General features: G+C 41.2%; 1 pseudogene; it reads right to left on the bottom strand.

The window, feature by feature from the left end:
- Positions 1-5,254: 5,254 nt before the first annotated feature.
- Positions 5,255-6,796, bottom strand: LOC106634523 (destrin-like; annotated as a pseudogene).
- Positions 6,797-26,608: the final 19,812 nt, after the last annotated feature.

The following is a 26,608-nucleotide window of genomic DNA, read 5'->3' as shown; positions in this document are numbered from 1 at the left end:
TGACAGTGTGTTAGAGATACGGAGAGCGTAGCTGTACTTTGTCAGGCCTGACTCTTAGCTCCTACAGAAATGAAATAAACAGAGAAATATTGAGGGGTTTATGTAAAAAAAAAACCTCCCCATAATGATGTTTTCCACTTATATAATTGTTTGCACTGTTAAAAGTATTTTCATGTTTTCTTTGATATTCATAGCAACTGAGGTCAGTAATACAGGTAGTTTGGGCTCCAATTTATGGGTGAGGAAACTGAGGTGGAGGTCTTTATCTTCTCAAGAACAAATAGCTTAAAAAGATGGAATTATAATTGAGATTTGTTTTGCCGTTAATCCTGGTGTTTCCTCCTTTTTTAATGCTTCTTCATACAGTTGTATTAAATTGACAAAGTAGAGTCGAAGGAGAGTGTAAGTCTAATTTAAATGTCTTGAATTTTTTTTTTTAAATACCTTCTTAGTTCTTAAAACCAAAAGATACTCAGAATGAGATTATCTGGTTGTATCCCCTCCACCCCCTCCCCCAAGTGTTAGGTAGGACCTTTAAATCATTCGAGACAGCTAAGAACATCTATTTTTAAATACCCCAAGAGAAGGAGATTCTTCAACCCCTGTGGGTAACTTTTCCTGATGTTTAACATTTCTCAAAGCCAGGAAATTCTTTCTTGTGTTCTAAATCCCTAATGCTGCAGCTTGAACCGGCTTTCTCCCGGTTGGTCTTCGCGGAGATGCTGAACAGCTGGCTGCGTTCCTCGACGTGAGAGCTTTTCAAAGAGTAGGGAAAGACTGTTAAGTCATTCCTCCGCCTTCTCTTCCACAGGTTCAGTAATCCCCACTCCTTTCACTATTTCTCATAAGTCTCATTTTCCAGGCCTTTAATCGTCTCTCTGCCTTCTCCCACATAACTCAAAGTTTCTGTTGAGATATTGGGCTGGAGAGAAGAGGCCCTTTGTTCTTGGGGTGGGGGATTCTGGTAAAGGGAGGAAAGCACCAAACCTCATTAGGCCAGCACTCACTCCCCCTCCGAGTGCTGATGATGTCCTCGCACTGGCACTCAGAAATCTGACATTCTCAAGGAGTTGGATGGGTAATTAATTAGTAAAATTAAATGCCAAAATGCCTCCTGAATAACAACAGGGTATTTGGCAAAAGCCTTCTCGAATATCTTTATTCCTATCCAGTGTACCCACTTCTTTAGACTGCGAAAGTCTCTAAAACTATTTCAAGAGCTCTTTGAAAATGACTCACTGGAGAATTTTTTGGGTTGGAAGATTCCAGAACACCATTAGTTAGTTAACATTTCCCATGTTTCTGACATCTTTACTATAATACAAAATGAGTCCACTAAGTCACGGGCTTTATATAGCTCCATGATTTTTCTCCTGCATTTTATATTTGGCCATTGACTTAGTATGTAATTATTATAAAAAATCACACAGTGAATAGGACTAAGACATCAAGAAGCTTTAAATAAAAGAACAAAAACTATGGGATACCTTTGAACTTGAGACCATTTCATGTTCTTGCTGAATGCCTTGAGAAATAGCTACAGGTGTTCCTTGAACAAGGTCAGAGTGTCACACGGAGGATGTGGTGATAGAAATGAATCCATTCAAGGTAGCTCCTAAGCATGCTGGGCATCTGTTACACATCTAGTGTTGGCTGGGTGAGCAGCAGGTCTAGGGGTCTTTAATTCAGTGACTGTCAACAGCCACATAACAACCATGATAGGGCTCAAGTTGGCACCTTTATGACAACTTTAGTCAATAAGCTAAAGCCTGAAGACCATTGGCATAGTGTTTGGTGGAGGATTGAAGAAAAGTAAATGCACTGTAGAAGGTCTAAAGATTCCTGGTCAGAATGATCCCAGCTGGCCTCATTAGTTGGTGGTAATTTACATCAACATGCCCTCCCAAAGACTTTTTATTTATTTGTTTAGCCAAATAGGGTTACTGAGAGCCATTTGAAAAGAGGAGATAACATGTGCTACATAAAATTGTATTGTTTATTGTGAAAAGTGATTGATAAGGAAGATAAGATGGAGGTTTTAAAAATATCAATTCACAAGACCCGTTCACAAGGTCACCCCAGTGACCTTTCTCTAAGCAGGAAACAACTAACCCACTTTGTTTATCTTCTTCATTAGGACCAAATGACCCTCTTCAAACAGTGTCATGTCTTTTCTGCTGGTTCTTTGGTGCTTTCCAGGGGAGTTCAATAAGAAGTAAAACCCTGAGGTTGCTATTAACTTGAAATTTTATTCCCCACTCCTGCCTAAGACTAACTAAGCGGAACCAGATTGTGAGAACTGGGCCTCATGAATTCTTCCAGACTTCAACCCTTTTATATGGCTACAGGGCCCTGGTACTTAACAGAGAGCAAGGCAGTTTCCAACTCAGCATTGAGGATGATCTGAACATGGACAAGGCTCACCTGCCACACAGCATCCAAGTGAGGCCAAAAGCCTGGCAGAGTTGCAGAAGTACAATCACAAGAGGGGATTGTCTGCCCTGTGTGGTCCAGTGCAAAGGTCTTTGATGTTGGCTGGACATTAGATCTCCTGGGAATTTACAAAAATAATGCATGCCTGGACAATGTCTCCTGAAAATGATCAAGATTTCCTTGAAGCCAAGGTTGAGACTGACTAATGGGACAATCAGTGTCAAGGGGATTCTTTAAGGTGGCTCCAAAATTTAGGATTTGGAGGCAGAGAGAGCCCTTAAGTACTGAGAGAGCTCAAGAAATAACTAGGCTCTTTCTCTACTTGTCCTTTGTTCTTCTCATTATATGCCATCTCCCTGCCTCCATCCTTTTGCCCTCCTTTTGCGCTCTCTCCCTCTCTCCTTTCCCCCTCTTCTTCCTTCCTTCTTTCCTTCCTTCCCTCCTAACTTCCTTCTTTCCTTCCTTCCTCTTTTTCTTCCTTTCCTCCCAGGACATGAAGGAAGTTTGGGCAGTTTTGGTGGGGTAAGTCTATGTGGCAAGCAGTACCATCTCCAGGCCACAAAGTTTAAATGACTCTGCTTCAGGGTCTAGGTGGCTGGATAAACAGGTGCTCAGGTGACAGTACCAGGCTTCAATACCCAGCCCAATATCACTGTTCCTAGGATGCTTTCCCCATCTCCCCCACTTAGAATTAATCTCCCCTTCCTCCAGCCTCCTATCTATAACACATGGGCTTTGCTTTTATTCTAGAAGTTCTGTTCGCTTCTGATTCTCTGTACGTGTCCATATGGTGAGGTGAATTGAGGCTTCTAACCTCCATTTCTTCCCCTCTCCTCCCTATCTGATTTGGGATGAGATGCTAAGTCAGGCAGGGAATAAATCTGGTAATTAGTGAAAAGTGACTAGAAAGAATCCAAATGTATCAGGTAGATTATATGTGTAGTCCTCAAAAGAAAGATAATTATCATGGCAGAACTATTTAATGTTACAAATCTATAAGTTAAAATATAATCAGCTCCAAGACACAGGGAAATGTCTCAATCACGTTGGTATTCCCAGGGCTCAAGGTATTGACTAGCACAAAGTAGAAATCATGACTTTAGTGAGGGTTAAGAGGTCAAGTTGAGGATCTGGCTGCTCACGTTTGAATCATGGTTTAACTACCCTAACTACCATAGTGAAGCCAAGGTAATGCCCAAGTTACTTAACTTTTCTAAGCCTCATCTTCCTCTCTATTAAAGGATCTAGAAAGAATTCCATAGAGTTTGTTTGTGAAAACAAAATGAGGCACTCCATGTAAAGGTTCTTAGCACACTGCCTAGCTCAAGTAAAGGCTCACTGTTTGCTATTATTAAAATATCTGTACAAATGAGCATGTGTCAGCCTTAGCCATGCCTTCTTTCCTTTGCAAACCTCATCCAGCTCTCCCAGCCAGTATGAATGGAAATGGCATTATCTTCTGAGCATCAATCGCCTTCCTGTTCGTGTCCCTTGTCTTTGGGAGGTGCCTTTACCTCAAACAGCTTCTTTGGCCCTGAACCACTTCTGCTTACAGCCATTGCTTACGATTTCACCATTTAAGCATGTATTCATTTTTTACCTGGATTCACCTGAATAAAAATCCTGCAACATGGAGAAGGGAGTGCATGGAGTGGCCTGCTATGGACCGCACATGCCCTTGGCATAACCATGGCTGTCAGATTGGCTTAGAAGTCCTGACATACGACGCCACATCTTCCATTATCTCTCCCTTCCTTTAGCATCAAATTTATTCTCACTACACTGTAGTAATTAGATAAATATCTGCTGGATACTCCCAGACTGCTGTGGGCAGTTTTGATGATTTAGAAGGGATGGTACTAAGCCATCTGATTGGGGACAATGCAGTCCTAAGTCAGCTGATTGGGAGAAAGTTGGTCCTAAACCATATATCCCTCCAGAAATTACCTTTAAATTATGCATATCTTTTCTCACTTCTTGGGAGAAACCCAGTGTGGTCTTTCCCTTCTAAAGGCAAGAAAGAGATAAGAACATATGAGGTTTTGTTTCTTCTTTTCTGTATCTGTGATCAAAGCAAGAACAATATCCCTGAAGTTCAGGGCTCAAGGGTTCTGGACTTTAGAATCAAATCTCTCTTTATAATTTTCTTCTTCAGGAATTTCCACGGGAAAATCATTTATTCTTGGTACAAGTGAAAAACGTGTTTGGGTTTGACCTGCTTAATTCTCCCTAAGTTAAACTACATGTGAATAAAGAGGCTTTTAAAGCAGATCCATGATACATTAAGAAACCAGAGCTCATTAAAGAAAAAGAAGTCCATGACAAGATTCCCTCCTGCCACCCTTTTGTAAAAACCCCATTTTAAAGATAATAAAAAAGTGATTTTTCAGTGTAATTTCACCCCTACTTGGGTGTAAAGGGCACAGAACCTTTTGAATAGCAAAAATTTTAAAATCCAGTGTCTTAAACACAAATGCAATCTCTCATTTCCTTTCTGGTGTAACAGTGCTTCTGAAATCTATTTTACTGGCATGAAGAAAGGGGTAGAGAAGACAGTAAAAATCCTGTGTGTTATCACTAGAACACCATAGGAGTTCATTTGCTTCCTTCGAATTTACATACAACTTCCACTTAGTGATATTCCCTCTTTCTTTCTTCATGGTAGTTTTTATTTAATTCTATCACCTTGCTGTTAGTATATACAAGGCTATACCCAGAAATTCCCAATCTTTTTTTTTTAACTTTAGACTTTAGATTTATTTAGGACTGTTTGCATGTGTTTCTAGAATATTTACTCTAAAAAATGACATGACAGCTCCCCCTCAGTGAGACCCTGGCCTAAATATATATGCTTTATTTATATAGTGAAAGAATAACATTAAACACGGAAGCTCTCAATGTATGGCACTGAATGATGATCTACACAGGGCATCCTTCAAAGGTTGCAATTAAGGACCCACCTAGCTTTTCAGCAATACAAGCCCAATTGAGATCTTCTGGCCCATTCATGTTTATGCCTTAAAATTCCTTTTAGATTGCATCTTTGGAGCTTGCATAGCTCAGTTTACTTTTCATAGGTTCTAGTTGGGTGCCCACACACAAAAAAAAAATTTTTTAACCCCACAAAAACCCATCAACTCTTCTTTTCTGGATTCCTTAGTTTCAAAGTGTGCATCATACAAAGCATAGCAGCAATCGTTTTCAGGAAGCATTCCCACAAAATGTTTGAAAGGACCAGTTGTGGTTACGCCAACATCTCCACCAAGATCTCTGTGCCTTCTTCTACCATGAAGCACTTTTTGCCTGCACTGAAACAAAAAAAATAAAAATAAAAACGACAGCCTTCTTCCTTTTCTTGATTTCTTCTGGTGTGGAGCATTTCCAAACTTTCATGTCATAAAAAATGCAACATCATCACTAACTTGCACTCCTGAGGCCATCTTCTCTGCAGTAGTTGCAGGGTCGCAGGACGAGAGAGCCAGTGGGCACTGAGCATCCTCCTCAGGGCTGTGGACCAAATCTTACCACGAAAGAATTTTCTGAGCCCTCCATGGTCACTGACCTGTCATCCATGCCTGCCTGTTAAGTAGCTTCCCTATCCCAGGAATTTAGCCCCACCTAAAACCAACAGTATGTTTTAGAGTTAAGAATAAATGCAGCCAGGCGCAGTGGCTCACACCTGTAATCCCAGCAGTTTGGGAGGCCGGGGCGGGTGGATCACCTGAGGTCAGGAGTTTGAGACCAGCCTAGCCAACATAGTGAAACCCCATCTCTATTAAAAATGGGAGAATTAGCCGGGCATGGTGGCAGGTGCCTCTAACCCCAGCTACTGGGGAGGCTGAGGCAGGAGAATTGCTTGAACCTGGGAGAAGGAGGCTGCAGTGAGCCATAATCATGCCACTGCACTCCAGCCTGGGCAACAGAGCAAGACTCTGTTTAAAAAAAATAAAAATAAAAATAAATGCACACATATATTCTTTAACATCTCTGATCTTAAGACTATACTCTAATCAGAACTTATGGAAAGAGCATGGAATTTGGATTTAGAGATATGGAGGTTTGAATTTGTAACTTTATACAAACGGCTTCACCTTTCTGAGCCTCAGTGTCCCCATCTGTAAAATGGAGATGATGATACGGATGTACTGGTCAGGATTCTGGATTCCTTCTCTCTTCCTCCCTCTTCTGTCCTGTCATGCATGACTGTGAGGAGACTGCTGTCCTTCCAGGCATCTTGATCTTTCACACAGACAAAAAGGAAGACAGTAGGTAGCAGGTAAAGGGCACAAGCCAACTGAATCTGTCATTTCTTGTCTGAAAGCAATAGCTTTCCAGAGAGCCTTCCCCAGGGAATTCACACTTACTACTCATTGGCCTGAGTTGAAGCACAGGGTCTCCCGAAGCTCTGAGGAAGCCCAAGAAATCAAGTTTGTTTAGTTGGGATATTGTCCATCTGAACAAAAGCAGACTGCTATGCGTTTGGGAGGATAAACGGGAAAACGGATCCTGGAGGCCATGGCAGTGTTTACATCGGTCTACTTCACAGCATCATTGTGAGCATTACATGAGACATTTATGTAGAATGCCTAATGCATCCAAGGAGCTTGTTAACAGGTCGCTTCACAACACGACTTTGATGGGACCACATCCCTCACGTGGCCATGAGTGTGGATGTTCAGGAAGAAAACCAAATCCACACTGAAGGATTCCACAGAGGACTATGACACCTTCTGTCAACACTCTTGACCTGAATTCCCAGGCCTGAGGAGACTCATGTTCATGGTGGTTAAGCCTCTCTCCCTGAGGCCACTCCCACGGGTGAGGAAACAGTGGGTCTGCCAAGACCTCGGCTGGTTTCAGAGCCCTGCACCATCCTCTGGGCTTGCCTAATTCTGAATATAATAATATGTTGATAAAATACCTTGTCAAGCTCCACAGCATTCCCTGCCACACGATCTTATTACACTTCTGCTTCATAATTAAAATTGAAAGAACACAAGCCCACTGGACCTGTCGTTAGCATGTGGAGTGGCTGCCACGGAAGGGACGTCATGTTTGATTTCTAGGTCTGGCCCCACATGCTGGCAGGGGCCCGGGGCCTTTGTTGACCATGGCGATTCAACCTCCTCCAATTTCTTATCAAGCAAATGTGTGTGCATGAGGTGCCGTTTTTTTGATCTTGCTGGCGAGTTGTAGGATAGAAGCCCTGTGATGGAAGAGCGGGGAGGGGGAAGAGACTTGCAAGAAGAGAATAACGTGAGAAAGACACAAAACTAGGATCTCACACACTGGTAAGAAAAATGGAGCCCTTCAGGCATTCGCATGCTATTCACACAGAGTAGGACATATTCACAGTGTCTTACGGCTTACATTTCTGAAATACCCCAAGAGCTGGGAAACAGCAGAAAAATACGTATGTATACATATGGTGGGGGTGGGGGGTCTCTATTTCTGGCATGAATCTTGTATCATTGGGACATAAATCAACCTTCTAGGATTAGAACCTATAACTCAAGCATGAAGCTACCAACCCCATGCACCAAATTTGGCTAGATACTGCCCGCCCCTAGGAAGAAAGAGAAAGCTGAAGTCTCCTGCATTCAACCACAGCTTCCTGTCCTTCCAAGACCCCGAAGAGAGTCAAAATCTAGTTCGTCTTTTCAAATGACAGCGAAACCCTGCCACAGCTGATGGAAACCAAGCCATGTCCTCTGTAGGCCCCGCTCTGTTGCAGCCTGTGCAGGAGGAAGGGTGGGCCAATGGGACAATTCATAGAGAAAACTTCAAGTGGAAAATCTTTTATACCCTCCAACACAGTATCTGGCTGAAAGCCAGTTATTCAGGTGCCAGAAACGGCTCTGTGGGTAGCAGTGAAGAGTGCAATCTAGAGGCAGGGAAGGCATCAGAGATGGTTTACACGACACATATTAGTCTAGGCTATTCTTGTATCAAGTGACAGAAGCTGTATTCAAACTGACCTCAAGGAAGTTAAATAAATAAGTAAATAAATAAATAAGTAATTTTAAAAGAGATTTGTTACCCCTGTAACTGGAAACTACAAAGGAAGATTCAAACGCTTTAGGCAGCTGGGTCCGTGGGCTCAAATGGATTTGTTTTTCTCTCCATCTCGTGACTCTGCTAACCTTTACCTAGCCTTATTGTCATCTGAGCTGTCTCCACAAGACAGACACTGTAACTTGAATTTACGTTTTCTCTGGCTTAGCAGCTGCACAGAAAGAAAGTGTATGTTACTCATTGTTTTTCAAAAATGCTAGGTAACAACCACAAAATCTCAATAGTATAGGAAGAATTTATTTAATCAATTCGAAGGTTGACTGTAGGGAGGCTTTACTTCATTCTAAGGCAGCCAGAGTAGCTTTGCTCCATTTGTGTTCATTCTTGGGCCAACGATGAAGGAATAAATCTCCCCTGAGGAAGCTTTTCTCAAGTCAAAAGCAGAGGTACAAATCCCAAAGCACAAGCAAATTTCAAGCCCTTGCTCACATTATGTTTACTAATATCCCACTGACCAAAATAAGCCATGTAGCCCAGTCCAAAGTCAAGGGGCAAGGAGATATGTCTTACATTTTAATTGGAAGAACTGCAAAGTTACAGGCCAAAGAGTGTAGATAGAAGGAAGAGTAAAGAGCCGGGACTAATCAGTCATCCACAGAAGACATCTCTTTTCCGGAATCCAGCTATCAATCTCAGCTTATATGCAAATGGACTGCCTTGGTTGAGTAACATGCCCATCCTTGAACCAATCTCTAGGATGCAAGTGGGGAACTGAATTGCCCGCCTGAGTGATCCAGTGCATTCTATGGAAGTGCTGTTAATGATGGGCAACAGGGCATTAGAATTGATAGCTCCTGGGGACGACATGGAGTGCAGGAAGAGCTCTCCAGAGGAACAAGAAAAAGGGACATGAAAAAGCAGACTTAGTGGATAGGAGCCATAGCTGCCACTGTTCACTGTAAGAATAACTGTCTGAACAATCACATGCAAACTGGTCTCTACTCCTTGACTCCTCTGGAAGTGTCTCTGAAATGCGGGGAGGTAGGGAGGGAATAGAGCAGGTAGGCGAGGTATATGCTTATGATTCCTTGTCATGAGCTCTACTAGTGCCATGTTCAGGGTGTCCACATGTATGCATTCACATTTATGCATACATGTGTATTAGCATAATCCAACCTATTGTGCTAAAATCATGATTCTAAGTATGGAGTTAATATTTTCTGTGATTGTCACTATTACTATGGGTACATAACAAATTATCCCAAAATGTAGTGGCTTAAAACAATGGCAATGTTTTTTGTTGTGTTTTTGGTTTTTTGCTAGCAAATCTGCAATTTGGGCCTGGTAGTTATAGTTCATCTCTGTCCCAAGAAGTGTCAGCTCAAAGGCCTCTGAAGGCTTACTCGGAGGAAGGCGGCAGATGTTAATAGTAGAACAATAAATTCAGCTAATTTTTTCAGCCTTTCTGAGCCTTAGTTTCTTTATCCACAAAATGGGAATGCAAATACACATTATGGTGTGTATTTTTCACAGTTGTGAAAATTAAAAGAGATGATTTTGATAAAGATCCTAACCCAACAGAGTGTAGTAATCTTTTCTATCCTCCCGCATATGCCTTCGAGGGTGTTCTTGAGTTATTTATGGTGGTTGGAGTTATGGCCACAATTTCTCCCCGAACATTAGGGCATAGAGTGTAACCCCTGCTATGAGTAAGTCCAGAACTGGAATCTGACCATTAGCAGACAGGACCCAGTGCCCTTTAGATCTATAGAGCTTTTAACTGAAGTCAGTAGATTGTCACCTAATTGATAAGTGAAGGGACACATGAAATGCTGGGAACTAAGTTTATGTTAGTACTAACTTTAATACAAAAGTTAGCTTAAAATTGACAATGGTTCGATCCTTCCCTAAATAATGTGTAAAATGATGTGAAAACATAGACGTAAGAAAGAAGCAATTTATCCAAATAGTGTCATGATCTAAAAAGTTTTCTTACTTTTTAATCTTTCTGTTTGATACGTGTAAGTTAGTATGAAAATGCTGTCTATTGGGCCAAACATCATCTATTTGGGGGCTGTGCTACATCTCTCTGATGAGGAGCCTTTCTTTTGACACTTCTCATATCATTTTTGAGAAAATCTTCTCAAAAAAATTCATTTTTTTCTCAGAAGATACAGTTTTCTTTCATGAGAGGTAAAATTTTATTGCCAATTCCTCCCAATCCACTTTCCACTTTTAATGAAGAATTATATTTTTCCAGGAATGGGTAACTAAATACAAATGTGCATTCTTCACTGATGCAGTTAACTAGGACTCTGGAAAGCCCACAATCCAGGAATCATCAACTCTTTTCCTGGGCCTCCATTCTTGCAAACTAAAGCTCCACAGTGATGATTTCTACCTTATTCATTTGGGCCTAAAGAACTTTAATGGAAGATGGAGTTTGCCTGGGGTCATCTTAAGAATTTGGTTAAGAACCTGCAAATAGATTTTCCAGGCCACTCTGGGAAACTACACACACCAACAAACCTGGTCTCTTCAAGGTCCTTTAGTTTGGGATCTGCCTAGCATAAGCTCAAACTCCAAGGGCTAATCAACACTCAAATTGAGGGTAAGAAATGTTGAGAGTAAATGAAAAGGAATTTGCTTTGTTAAATGTTTCTCTAGACAGTGCCCCTATTCTTTTCCTAGCAGGACAGCAAAGCCCCATTGGGAAGGCTGGCTAGCTGTGAAATGACATACATGCAGAAGAATTGTCTTCCAGATATCCCTCAACAACTAATTTGTCTCCTGAAGCATGAAATTTAATTACCCATATTGGACATACTTGCATAATCACATATTTTTATTGCACAAAATTGTTCAGTCTTTTAAAGTGTAGGGACAGAATCCTGGTTATAGAAATGTCTTTGACATCAGAGATTTGCACAAGTAAACATTTTTTGTGAATAACTATTTTCCAGTGTGGATTCTCATTTGCCGCCTTTTGGTATTGTTGAGCATTGACTTGCACTCATATTTTGCTGTTATGTTGACAAAGGGGGACTGATAAGTTTTTATTAAACCCTTGTAATATTAAGCCCTGCTATCAAATTCATCCTAAGCTTCTGCTAATCCTCTTCTTTGTTGCTTACCATAGTACATAAATCGTCATCCACCTCTGAGCAAGCTCATATCCTTCTCCAGCACTTTTCAATCTCACTCCCACTTCTCTTGAAACAAGGTGACCGGAAGTGAACATGAGACTCCCCACAAGGACAGAGGCATACCACCTCTTCAAGGGAAGCCAATTAACTGTGAAATAACCAGCAATATTTTTAGCACTCTTCTCACTTTTATAAAAGAGATTGAGATGTCACATTTACTTGGCTAATGGCTATTGCTCCTAGGAAAAGCTGAAGTTAGCCTAAAAATGGCTGATCATGACTATCGGGGCAGAGATAGGAGAATTACCCCACTAGGAAGCCATGGTGTCCATTTGAAGTCTGGTTTCTATGGCTCTTTGTAGAAGCCTAGCTGGACATAAGAGGAGAGACATATACAGGAGTTCAAGCATGGTGCTAGGGGGTGGGTATGTAGAGAAAAAAGCAAATGGTCCAGGGAATGGGAAAATAGGGGGGACATAAATTTCTAATATTTATGCAGAACCTAATATATGCCAGGGAATATTTGTAAATGCTAGTCATGAGCCAGCTCATAATCCTCCCAACAGCCTTAAAAGGTGGGAACCATTATCATAATCATTTTAGAGAGGAGATAGAACCTTGGAGAGATTTTCTGAAGCTCTCTAAGCCAGTAGTCTTAATTGTAATACTTTTCACATCATTAGGCCTTTTGTTTTCAATGCATTTTCTTACCTAATCCCCAAAACAATTCTATGAAGAAAGTACTCCTTTTAGAGATAGAAACCAAGTCCCAGAGAGGTTAAATAACTTCCTCAAGCTCACACAGCTTGCCAGTGGCAGAGATGAGGTCCAAATCCAGTTCCATGTGATGCACCAAGGCATGGAACTCCAAGAGTGCCATGTGGTGGCTGCTGTCCCAGCTCTGCCCTACCTCCATCAGAGCCAGCATGAATTTTGGGACACTGCCTTGCCCAAGGAAGTATGTGAAGTCCTGAGGTGTCACTAGATTTTCCATCTTTCTCAGTTTTATTTTTTATTTTTATTTTTTGCTTTCTGTCTTTGGACTTCTTTAGAGCTTAACTGGCTCATGCCTTTGGCATTTTAATCACCACCCTGCATTCTTGGGAAGCTCAAATTTGCTTGTTAGTTCTTAGGAGAAGCTGAGTTTGTAAGCAATCACTAAGTCCAGCAATGGTATGCTGCCAACAATCAATAAAAAACAGAAAAGCCAGAAGGCAACTAGAATGTAATCATCTGCGGGTGGTGTAGGGACACTCCCATGCCACTCTCACCCATTTCTTGAGATTTCTAACTGGTTACCCTTCACATGGAAGTCACTGCATCCCATAAGTGTAGTAAACGTTGACCCTCAGATGTTAGGAAGTAGAGTGGGAAGTCTCCTTTGATAAGTGCTTACCACGTAAGGACACTGATTTGTGCAACTGTATGTAAGTTACTCACCATGACTTCCAAAGCCAATAATGAATAATCAATATTATGTCACGTTGTCCACATCGAGTGTATCACTGAGCCAGCAATGGAACCCAGGCCTATGTAAGTTCTAAACCTGTTCCTTTCTAGAAACATGCTCCTGAATAAAACCAATGGCACAATCCATTGGCTACTTTTTCTACTTGGTCTTTTAGGGGCAGTTATCTGTGTAAATAGCAACTAGAAATTTGCTATTTCCATACTACCTTGAGGATCTGCCATAATGGGAAATGAGACAAGAACAAAAGCCCCATCAGTTACTAACTATTTCTTTAGATTTCTGCTGTCATGGAGAACACAGTTATTGGGCTTTTTTTGCTGTGGCTGCAACTAAATTTCCCAAACCTGCTAAGTGAAGTCCGTGTATGACTGGCGCGGTGACCAGCAGAACAAAAAGCTACAAATTATCTCTATAGAACATTAATCGAAGGTCTCTGTGCTATAGAATCCTTTTCTCAATTAGAAAGCTGTCGAGGGAGTAATGTTCTCTCTAAAAATCATGATATACACAGCTCTATAAATCGATGAAAGACTTGTGACCATTAAACTTAATTGATACTGAATTTAGAGGAATACGTTTCAATCATGTTGCCATTTTATTTGAAAATTAGTTTCTGGCATTACCTCTTTCCTTCCCTCGACACGCAGGGACACGCAGCCCTCCAAAGTGAGCTATCCAGGAACCAGGGAGACGCAGCTCTGACTGCGAAGGCCTCAGCACCAGGCAAACACACAGAAGATGTTTCAAGGTGCTGTAAACAAGTAGACATAAAACAGGAAATAAAAACTGATTTCAAGTAAAATCAGCAACAACTTGGTTTTATATAGTACCCCATATGTTCCACAGGAATAATACCCCATGGCACTTGATAGGGAAAAAGTAAAAAAAAAAAAGGCTGCTCCAAGGACTACACTAGGAAAATAATTAACTTCTTGAATATGTTCTCAGGCTTGAGTAGGTGCAATTCTTTCCTTGAGATTACTGTCGGCAATAGTGCTGAGGAGCTGTTGTTTTCTGTAATTGGCTCTGGATGGAAGCCATGCTGAAAGCAAAGAGCAAAGACAGCTTTGGGTTAGAATGTTTGGAGTGTGTGAGAGCATGTATGTGTGAGTATGTGTATGTGTGAGCATATGTGTGTGTGTGTGTGTGTTCATATGTGAATTGCAGGAAACCCTCCTCAAATGTGATCAATTTATCTAATCTAGAACCATCATTGAAGCACTGTGACAAAGTAATAAAAGAAATCCAGAATTGATTCTATCTAAAGAGCCCAAATGCACTTACCCTGTCACTGTTTTCTAAATGCAGTCATGGAAGAAAAAAAAACTGAAGAAAGAAGCTTTTTTTTTTGAGACAGAGTTTCACTCTTGTTGCGCAGGCTGGAGTGCAATGGCACAAACTTGGCTCACCGCAACCTCTGCCTCCCAGGTTCAAGTGATTCTCCTGCCTCAGCCTCCCAAGTAGCTGGGATTACAGGCATGCTCCACCACGCCCGGCTAATTTTGTATTTTTAGTAGAGACGGTGTTTCTCCATGTTGGTCAGCTCGGTCTCGAACTCCTAACCTCAGGTGATCCACCTGCCTAGGTCTCCCAAAGTGCTGGGATTACAGGCGTGAGCCACCACGCCCGGCCCAAAAGAAGCTTCTTTTTTAAAAAGAAAACAGGAAATTGACAGGAAATATGTTTTTCACATAAACCTTCCAGAAATATATTATATGTGTAGTAATTTTTTCCTGAATAGGCACTACTTATCCATTTCCATGAAGATCTTTCTAGACAGATGGATTCTTTTCCTATCTGTTCTTTGCTATCAAGAAACTCTATCTTATCCGTATCAGCTGTTAATGGTGTAAAACTATGCTTTCTTCAAATCTATTTCCTTGAGAAATAAAACACAGAAGTATAAATAACTGACTTTCCCCCTTAAGTTTTATCTATTCCTTTCTCTGAAACTCTGTGTACATCAAAGAATGTATTACATTTTCTGTCTAGGAACAAACTTATAATGAGGAATGTTTGCCATGAAAAACAATGCTTTTCTATTTACATAGACTGTCTGCACCCAAAACCATATCCAGACACATTAATTGTTTGCTAAATATCTGAAATATCCAGTTAAATATGCCACAATAAAGTAGTTAATTTACTTATTCACTTCCTTAAAAACCTCATTATTAAATTTTTGACTGTGTAATGTATTATTTTCTTTTTAAAGTAGAGATCATAGAACATAATTTGTGATTGCATAATAATTCATTTTTTTAAAGTTAAGCAGTGGGTAGGTAGAATTTTAGAGACATAGGAAGTCGTATATTAGAAGCATTATAATAATCTTCATTTCAGCAAGAAAGATCTATGCATATCCATTTTGTTTTTCAACCAACATGCAAGATCACTGCTAAAAAATATATAGATATAAAACAAGTTATAACCTTTACTATATTACTAAGAACTCACAATCTAGAATAGATTGAATACAAAAGCAAATGACCATTTTTTTCCAACTTGGAATGTGGTATTTGACATAAGAAAGATGCAAAATGTTATGAGAGGTCAAAGAAGATCAAGGTCACATCTGTTTTCTGGGGTTTGGGGCAATCAGGAAAACAGGAAAGTCTGATTGGGGGGGAGTGGAGCTGGCATCTGGAGGAATTTGAAACCTCTCGTACCTGTCGCTACAGCAGATATTAAACATGGCTCCACTCCCAGCCAGATAATGTAGATGTGAATGATAGGTGGACTTCTTATAAACAAGAAAATTGATTCAAATTGAGGCACCTGGTTGGGAAAAAGTGTAATCAGAGAATGTTGACTAGGTCAATCTGGCTGGAGAGTAGAAAATGTAGATGGAAGATAATTCAGAAAGACATTCAAGACGCCCAAATTGCTCTAATAAGGAGGTATTTCTTTCAGCACATGAGGTGGGGTGTGATTTTGTGCAGGTGAGTTTGGATTTTTTTATTTGTTTGTTTGCAAACAAAAACTTGATTCACTTAAGTTGTAAAGGCCCTTATTGGACGTTGACTTGGTCACTCAGAGAATCCACAAGAAGACTGAGAAACAGCCTTGGGCAGTGAGCAATGAAAGATGTTGAGAACACAGCTGATTGTGCTGCAGGAATTGTCTGATCAGAAACCCCTATGACGACCTCCCCAGTGGGCGCTGCTGGTTTCCTGACTCCATGGCCGCCACTGTTTCAGACACCGGTTATAGACCCACTTCCCCGACTACAGTGGATGTTAAACGGTTTCTTGCTTTCCGTGCTCCAGGAACAGAGTTCTGGATGGATCATCTGATCTGCTAAGCTTAGGTCATGAGCCCTCCCCTGGCTGCCAGGGCTCTTGGAGAACAATTATCTGGGCTTCTCTACTCCTGCAGTGGGTGCCCCCCAATTAGAAAGGGAATTTAGATATTAGTTCGTCAAAAAAATCCAACCAATGCCTGTCATAGAGTCATAGAGGAAGCCATGCTTGTGCAGGGCCACTAAGAGTAAATAGAATTTCCAGCTGGGCGCAGTGGCTCACGCCTGTAATCCCAGCACTTTGGGAGGCTGAGGCGGGCAGATCATGAGGTCAAGAGATTGCGACCATCCTGGCCAACACAGTGAAACCCCGTCTCTACTAAAAATACACACACACACACAAAAATTAGCTGGGCTGGCGTGGTGGTGTGTGCCTGCAGTCCCAGCTACTCAGCGAGGCTGAGGCAGGAGAATCGCTTGAACCCAGGTAGTGGAGGTTGCAGTAAGCCAAGATCATGCCATTGCACTCCAGCCTGGTGACAGAGCGAGACTCTGTCTCAAAAAAAACAAAAAGAATTTCCAAGAGAAGACTGTCAAATGTTTATTTGATATAAAGGAAATGGGAAAATACCAAAGAAGAGAAATAATAAAGGTCAATGGGCATTGTAGTTAGGAGGTCATCCATGCCCTGGAATGTTTCTAAATTTCATTTACATAAATACTCAAAACGTAATACACATTTATTGAAATACACAATGCACAGCTGTAATTATTTGCTATACAAATTCACATTTTGAAAAACTGATGTTCCATTTAAGGAAGACTATTCACTCTTTCAGGTCAACATGAAGCCAAAAGTATCTAATGATTTTATGTGTGACTAGGTCTGAGTTTTAAATGGGAATTATATGTTGGATAATATATCCAGATCGGACCATAAGAGTTTATGCAAAACTCTACTCTGTGTTCAGGCTATTCTCCACATAAAATGCTCAGGAAGGAAACCTCTTGTTTTAAAATATCCCCAAAGCTGACTCCACAATCTCCCTTAGCATTCATTTAACCATTCTAGTAGAGTTAAGCATACTTTGTGGCTATAAATTTGAATCTTAAAAGAGACAAGCAAAACTTTGTTAATACTTCCTAATTTGAATAGAAAATAAAGCTGATGGCAAGAGAAAACTCACAATTATGTTCAGAAAATTTACAACATGAAACATCTCAGCAATTGCCAATATTTAAAGGTTATGTCCATCATGCTGGAAAGTGGCATAAAGTTTTCACCCTTTTCAAGTAATTGGGCATCATGCTGATGGGGAAAATTGTGCATGTCAGTGATTCCTGCACTGATGTGGGGAAATTGACAGACACTGTTTAAAGGAAACCAAAGTTTTTGTACATCAACATGTCATGCTGGGAATAATTATACAACTGTTTTGTTACCTCAGCACTGTGCCATATATTATAATATCCACTGATTCTTCCAGAGTTCTTTTGTTTGTTTTGCAAAGTGCAGCCGTTCTGAGAAATACATACTTGTAAAAATGATTGATGGTAATACACTTTATAAATGAAGCCTAAAGCTCAGTAATACTGATAAATATTGTCCTTACTGCTGAGGGTACATTTAGAAATGGCCCCCACTCTAAATTCATTAGGTTTAGCATCATCAACATGAAATGACAGGTTAATAGGTCAAGAAAGGACCTCAGGAGGTCAACCAGTGTTTGCTGCAACCATGAGGTAAGCCTGCATTCAAGCCATTTATCCACATGAGAATCATCATCAATAAATCTTTTAGCATCCACAGTATTTGTGTGTGTGTGTGTGTGCCTGTGTGTCTGAGTGTGTGTATGTGTATGTATAGGGGCAGCTGGTTCAAGATCTCTTCAATAATAACTGCTCAAGTAGCTTGTTATTATTTACAAAGCATTTCGTATTTGCAGAGGGATTTTCTGACACTTACTAATCCTCACAGCATTAGCGTAAGGTAGGGCAGTCCCAGTTCTTCCACACACAAAGGCACAACAATTAAGAGGCTTGAAGAGGCCTGCAAACTAGTGATTGAATAAGGATTAGTATCTACAGTTCTTGACCCTGAATTCTTTACAAATCTACTACTTAAAAAAAAAGTTGACCTTTCACTTTGGGTATTATCTTAGACTATTAGGTCCTTACAAATCTAGCAGGACCAGGGGACTGGGCAGGAGAGAATTAAAATTAGACTTCTCAAGTCTAAGGCATATATTTACCAAGAGACTTGACTCCCAGGAGATTCACATGTCGGAGTGGTTGCACCACTTTGCACCATTGCTGGGCTAGTTCCCTCATGGTCCTGGGGAAGGAAGCCTAGTAATGGAGTCAGAGGGCACTGAGCTCCTTCCCTTGAGGTGAGAGGAGAAAATATGCAAGTATATTTTGACAGACTGGGGTGGGGAAAATACAATATGTTCACAGTTAAAAAGAGAATATACTGTAATAAATAAAGATCTTTCTGAGTTTTGTCATCAACGTTAACTAATACTGCAGGTCAGTTGTATTTATTGAGCCTACACAGGTGCATTGCAGGGCTGGGGATGTTAGCCCACACTGCAATAATTATGGCCAGGCAAACCAGTCAGAATGAGAACCGGATGCCTCTTATTCTTAAAACTTGCTTTACATGTCCCTTTGGAACTGACAAATTGCTCAGGTGAAAGTCATCCCCTGCCAGGTTTCTGCAATTTTCCCAGCTTCGTGCAACTTTTCATTTTCTTGTTTCTTGTCATGAACGTAGAAAAAGAGCCACCTAATACCTTTGGGATGGCATTTGCAGTTTGGCTGCAAAGTGGAAGTGCTGGACAAGTCTGGAGAGGATTGTCTTTTACAACAGGATTTCAGAATTTTTTAGCTCCTTTGCAACTAGCTGACAAATGACGACATGGGGTGATTTCTACCACAAACAGGAAGCACTTTTGTTCCATTGGTGATAGCTAGGAAGCACTGTTTTAAAACTCCATGCCCACTGTGTATACCACGAGGTAGCTAGCACATGGGCAGAATCCTAAAGGTGTCATATCACAGGAGCAAGAAGTAAAAACATCGTCGCGAATTCGAAACGTTGGGCTGAGAAGATAAATCAAGTAATCTCAATATGGGTAAGCAAAAGATCTCAGGGATGTGACAGGTAATTCATTGCTCTGTTTTGAAGCAGCCATTTTCCTCCTTTGTAAATGAATTCAGTATATTTGTAAGTAGGGGTGTCTGTGAGAAGAAAATAGTAATGTGGGTGGGTAGAGGCCCACGCATCATCACATGGTGTGACACCTTGGTGGGAGGGATCCAGGCACTGGAGTCCCATAGCAAGACATGCTCAGCCAATCATTCATTTCCTTGGTAATCAGACCAAGGGGGAAACTGGCCCATCTAGCTCAAATGCCCATGACATTTATTTCTACAATAAAACAAATGCTAAAGTAAATGTTAAATTTTACTAACAAGAGTATCAAAGATTCTTGTTGGGTATCAATTAACCTTTTTTTGAAAGGGGTCTGAATTGTTAGAAATATGTTTGGTACAAGTAACAGAAAACCTAATGAAGAGTGACTTAACCAAATAAGGGTCTGTTTTTCTCATGTAACCACAAGTCTGGTGGTGGTAGATGACCGAGGCAATTACTCCCCAACATCATCTAAACAGACTCTGTTCATCTTCAGCATACGGCCATTTTGTCCTCATGTTTAGTGCTTGATAATCACAAGATGGCTGCTGTGCCTTTAACCAACATGTCTACGTGTAAAGGACGGAAGATGGGCAGAGGGAGCACCTGCCACGCCCCTCCTTACCCAGAAGCAAATGCCTTCAAAATCTCAAAGTCTCCCAGCAGACTTGTGCTTACCTCTCACTGAACCTACTGGACCATGTGGGCCACTACAAGCAAGTGGGACTGATTTTACTATTGACAGAAACCAAAATATTTCTCCCCAAAACATTGAGGATTGTTAAATTAAAGACACTGAAAACTCCAGTGAGCACTCTGCCTCAGGCTGTATTTGCCTAATGGCGGGATATAAATCCTTCTTTACTAGAGACAGCACTTGCTTATCAGCCCAGAGAAGGCACCAGCAGGCACCAGAGTAATCTGGGAGCAGATCTTACCATCTTTCCCATTTTCTTGCCTTTTAAAAGACTGGAAGCTCTCCCATTTGTCTTGTCCCTATGTAAGATTTATGGTTCTCTGTTAAAATACAAGCAAGACCTCTAAGCCACTACCTTGAGAAACACTTTTGAACTGAGGCCTCTCCCTTGTGATGGGTACATCATGCGTTAATAAATTTCTGCTTGGGTCGGGCTCAGTGGCTCACACCTGTAATCCCAGCACTTTTGGAAGCCAAGAAGGAAGGATTGCTTAACCCCAGGAGTTCAAGACTAGCCTAGGCAACATAGGGAGAGCCTGGCTCTACAAAAAATTTAAAAATTAGCCAGGTATGGTGGCACATGCCTGTGGTCCCAGCTGCTTGGGAGGCTGAGGTGGGAGGTTCTCTTGAGCCCAGGAGGTCAAGACCACAATGAGCCATGATCACACCACTGCACTCCAGCCTAGATGATGGAGTGAGACTCTCTCAAAAACAAACAAACAAACACACACACACACACACACACACACAAACTTCCACTTGTTTTTCTTTTATTAGTCTAACTTGTTTTCAGGAAAGTGTATCAATTAAGAACCTAAAAAGGAAAAGGAAAGAAATTTTGTTTTCTCCTCTATACTATCCACTGTAGTAGAGGCAGCCAAGGGAGGAGGTTGAGAATGGATTTGAGGTTAGTTAACTAGCTAACAGGCATCTTACCTAAGGAGGCTAAAAAAAAAAAAGTTCAGAGATTTCTTCATGCATTCATTCAACCAATATTTCTGCACTCACCATTCGTATCAGTCATAAATAGCTTCTGATCACTGCATATTTTCTTTTTAAATGTCTGATTGCTTCACTCCATTTCTTTTGGATGTTCATCATGCTCTACCTGGCCAGTAAGAGCTGGGTTTAGAGGCTAGTTCCTAAATTCTCTTCTCACTCCGTATTTTCTTCCTAGATTACCCTATTCAGGCACAAGCCTTCAATTACCAGCTTAGCAGATAATTTACAAATATACATTTCCAGGCTATATCCTATCTTTGGGCTTCAGACTTGGGAAACAAGCTGCTGATGTTTATCACTAGGATGTTTCAAAGGCAACTCAAATCTAACAGTTTTATATATGAACTCATGATCTTCCCTTCTCACCTCCCTCAAACCTTGTTTTTTGTTTGTTTGTTTGTTTGCTTGTTTGTTTGTTTGTTTTTTGTGATGGAGTCTTGCTCCGTTGCCCAGGATGAAATGCAGTGGCACAATCTTGGCTCACTGCAACCTCCGCCTCCCGGATGCAAGCGATTCTCCTGCCTCAGCCTCCTGTGTAGCTGGGATTACAGGCACCCACCACCATGCGTGGCTAATTTTTGTATTTTTAGTAGAGATGGGGTTTCATCAAGTTGGCCAGGCTGGTCTCCAATTCCTGACCTCAGGTGATCCACCTGCCTCGGGCTTCCAAAGTGCTGGGATTTCAGGTGTGAGCCACTGCACCCAGCCACCTTGTCCTCTTTCAAAGTTGACTGTTTAGGTTGCATAAGGCCATCATACATCCAGTTAAGTCTTAATCTTATTTCCCCAATATCCAATATATTACCTCCTATGCACGAAGACATTTACTTTCCTCCATCTTCACAGCTACTCTCTGGTCTAAGCTACCTGGCTCAGAATAATACTGTAACCTCCCCACACCCACTCTGGTTCCCAGCAATACATTCTCTACCTATTTACTAGATGAGCCCAAAACTAATTACGTCTCTTATTCTCCCCAGTCACAATTTTTCAGGTTGTAAAACATAAGACCCTAATCTTTACACTGGCTTAGAACATCCCATGTGGCCTGGCCACAGCCTCTTCTCCGGGCACTTCGGGCATCACCATTTCCTTCCCTCTCTAAACTCCAGCCGCACAGGCCTCCTTTCCACACCTTGTTCTTTCCCTGTTCTTTCAGCCACAGGATACCACACATGCAGTTCTTTCTTTCTGGACTGCAATTATTCTCTTGTGTCTCACTAATTCTTTCCCATCCTTCAACTCTCAGCTCAAACATGACTGCTTCAGGCATGTCTTCCCAGACCCCACCAAGACTACACCAGACACAGCTATCATACCATCTCACGCCACCTTCCCTTTACAGGGTATGCCCAAATTGTCACCTTAAGTTTATTTTTGTGATTATTTGGTTATCTTCACTAGTAGATTGTGAGTTTCATGAGTGCAGGAAATATGTTCTTCTTCCAGTGTCTCCTGGATGCCTAACACAGTGTCTGGCACTTATTAGACAGCACCTAAAATGCTCTTGAAATAAGTGATTAAATGAGGAGGAACAGTAGCTGGACAAAACATTCTTGTTTGGGAGAGTTTCCACTTGCCAATTCATTCCTTAAGTAAGCATTTTTTAAGCACCTATTATATACAAGGTCTATGTCTCGGCAATGAAAATAGAAAGATAAATGAGATAATGTCCCTGCCCTTGAGGGCTTTGTATTTTAGTTGGGGAGACAGACATATAAGACCATGAATATGAATTAAAATAACGTATTTCTATCAATTGTGTCTCACCAGACACCGACCTGAGAGCAAAGTCCTTCTCCTGCCAATTGAAACAAGGATGTGCTGTCTTTGCTCCATGTCAACTCCTCATGAACTCTGTCTTCCCCCGACTTTCATCAGTATTATTTCAATTTTTAGATTACAATGGTTTTCTGTTAAGTTGGCAGCTTCCCGATGACATGTGTGCAGAAGCTGTGTTCTCATAAGCAAGTTAGGCTTGAACCCCATGGTAGGAAAAGTTGCTTCTGGGCAGTTTTCTTGTAGGCAGCTATCTGCAGAGGTGTGCATTCTTAAGGGTTTTTCTCATTGAGAATGGAACTTTCTGACAATGTCCCTGGATCATAGGGTTCATTTAACTTTGAATCTGAAATGCTTCCTTTCATGCCCTCAAGTCACCACACTTTGAGGAAGGTAATTTCTGGGACAGTGGACAGAGCAAGAGTTGTCAGCAACTCAGACATGATGCAACATTTATCTGAAACTAAAGAGCATTCTGTAAATATTTGAAAAGTGCATTATCAAAAGTGAAAGCCAGTGGTTTTATTTTTGTTTGTCTGCTATGTTTCACAAGAGGAATTGGAAGAATTCTTTTGTAAAGATGGATAATTTCTTGCAGCAAATTCATCTCAGTTAGGTGTGCAAAGCTTTTTTGCGGGTTCTCTGTTAGGTGTGAAATCTCTATATCACACACAGACCTGAGTCCTCTAGGAAGGATGCTTATTTCACCAATCTGCCTCTATGCTTTGAAATCCCATACTGAGTGTGTTTGTTTTTCATAATTGTCATAAAAAATATCACAAATTTGGTCACTTAAAAAACACCAATATATGATCTCGTAGTTTCCACAGGACAGCTTCTCTGGTTTCTCTGCCCTTGGTCTCACAGGACCAAAATCAATGTCTTGGTTAACCTGGGCTCTTATCTGGAGGCTTTGGGGGAAAATTCACTTCCAAGTCCATTCAAGTTGTTGGCAGAATTAAGATACATACGACTATAAGACTTTGGTCCCTCTGTCCTTGCTGGCTGTTGGCCAGGAGGTTGTTCTAGAAGCTGCCTGCATTCCCTGTCTCATGGCCCCTTTCTTCATCCCCAAAGGCAGCAATGGAGTTGAGTCTTTGCACTCAGAATTTCTCTTATGTTCCTTTCTGCTACTTCCCTCAGTCTTCTTCTTAGGTCCTGTGATAACTATTTTTTGTTGTAATGTTTATGTATTTATTTTTATGTGTGACATTACAAATGGTATAGTTTAAAAAGCTAAGGATGGATTTCCCTGAAAGTCACAGCAAAGGGAGTTCACTTGGAAAGGTATCCCAGGAAGCAGAAGTGATGGTCTTGGACATTAAAATAGGACTGCTTCCCTCAGCCTTCTTCTTCTGCTTAAGGGTGAACATGATTATACCAGGCCCATCCTGGTAGCTCCAGGATAATTGCCCTATCTTGAGGTCAGCTGATTAGTAACCTACTTCCATCTGCAAAGTCCCCTCACAGTTCCTAAATTAGTGTTTGATTATGTAACCCAGTCGTGGGAAACTTGGGGGACATCTTTAGATTTTCATCTACCACACTGAGGTCATGGGCCACAGTTTCAGCTACCTGAGAAAATCCTTCAACATAGTGTTGGAAGTTCTGGCCAGGGCAATCAGGCAGGAGAAGGAAATAAAGGGTATTCAATTAGGAAAAGAGGAAGTCAAATTGTCCCTGTTTGCAGATGACATGATTGTATATGTAGAAAACCCCATCGTCTCAACCCAAAATCTCCTTAAGCTGATAAGCAACTTCAGCAAAGTCTCGGGATACAAAATCAATGTGCAAAAATCACAAGCATTCTTATACACCAACAACAGACAAACAGAGAGCCAAATCATGAGTGAACTCCCATTCACAATTGCTTCAAAGAGAATAAAATACCTAGGAATCCAACTTACAAGGGATGTGAAGGACCTCTTCAAGGAGAACTACAAACCACGGCTCAATGAAAGAAAAGAGGATACAAACAAATGGAAGAACATTCCATGCTCATGGGTAGGAAGAATCAATATCGTGAAAATGGCCATACTGCCCAGGGTAATTTATAGATTCAATGCCATCCCCATCAAGCTACCAATGACTTTCTTCACAGAATTGGAAAAAACTACTTTAAAGTTCATATGGAACCAAAAAAGAGCCCACATTGCCAAGTCAATCCTAAGCCAAAAGAACAAAGCTGGAGGTATCACGCTACCTGACTTCAAACTATACTACAAGGCTACAGTAACCAAAACAGCATGGTACTACTGGTACCAAAACAGACATATAGACCAGTGGAACAGAACAGAGCCCTAAGAAATAATGCCACATATCTACAACTATCTGATCTTTGACAAACCTGACAAAAACAAGCAATGGGGAAAGGATTCCCTATTTAATAAATGGTGCTGGGAAAACTGGCTAGCCATATGCAGAAAGCTGAAACTGGATCCCTTCCTTACACCAAAAACCAAAAGCTGTAACCAAATTATTGTAAAAGGCTAAACCACAATGTGCCCAGCTTATACAAAGCCAAACAGAACAAAATGCTTTCAGAGAAGCCCCTTGTCACTGCACATGTACAAAACACACAAAAGCAAAATAAACCCAGGAGCCCTGGGTTCCATTAGTTATTCCTGGTCTCACTGGACACTTTAACTCAATGGTATAACTGATTTTATTTTAAATGTGGCCACTGAAAAAGACAGTAGTGTCAGAACAAAATTACTTCAACATCTTTTGTTATAGTATTGCCTAAAATGAGGTATAAACACCAGATGATATGTAAGTTGATTTTAGGTCTTATGATAACTATTTTTTTTTTTTGAGACCAAGTCTCACTCTGTCACCAGGCTGGAGTGCAGTGGCATGATCTTGGCTCACTGCCACTGCCTCCTGGGTTCAAGCAATTCTCCTGCCTCAGCCTCCCGAGTAGCTGGGACTACAGGTGTGTGCCACCACACCCACCTAATTTTTGTATTTTTAGTAGAGACAGGGTTTCACCACGTTGGTCGGATGGTCTTGATCTGCCCGCCTCGGCCTCCCAAAGTGCTGGTATTACAGGAGTGAGCCACCACACCCTGCCACTATTTTTTGTTTTAATGCAGGTGTATTTATTTTTAAATGTGACTTTACAAATGATATCGTGTAAGAAGATGCTGATTATGGGTTTCCCTGAAAGTCACGGCAAAGAGAGTTCACTTGGAAAGGTATCCCAGGAAGCAGAAGTGAGGATCTGGGAGATTAAAGTGAGGATCAAGGGAAAGAAATACATGGAGGCATGATTGAGTTGACCATTGCTACAGTCAAGCAGCGTTTGATCCACAGGACCTTCTGAGGCATCTTATGACATGGGTCTCAGGGCTGTCTCAGGGGATGGAAGGGGAGAGGATTTATCCAGCAACTCCCAGCCTCCACTAATCAAAGTTGGCCCCACTCTTCTGGGTTGCACGAGCATGAGTGGCCAGCAGTCCTGGCAGATGTCTGAGGTGCTAAACAAGTAACTATGCAAAGCTGGCTGGTTGAGACCTACATGTAACTGGCTACCGCAGCAGTAGCTGGAATAAGAGGTAGGCCCTAGATTAGCTAAATAATGAACTGGAGGTGTCCAATATGCCACTGTAAGTTTACTTTAAGT

This window comes from Pan paniscus, chromosome 13 (genome assembly GCF_029289425.2).
Source record: "Pan paniscus chromosome 13, NHGRI_mPanPan1-v2.0_pri, whole genome shotgun sequence".
Taxonomy (NCBI): domain Eukaryota; kingdom Metazoa; phylum Chordata; class Mammalia; order Primates; family Hominidae; genus Pan; species Pan paniscus.
The sequence above is the reverse complement of the archived record's forward strand: the minus strand, read 5'-3'. Positions and strand labels throughout refer to the sequence as shown.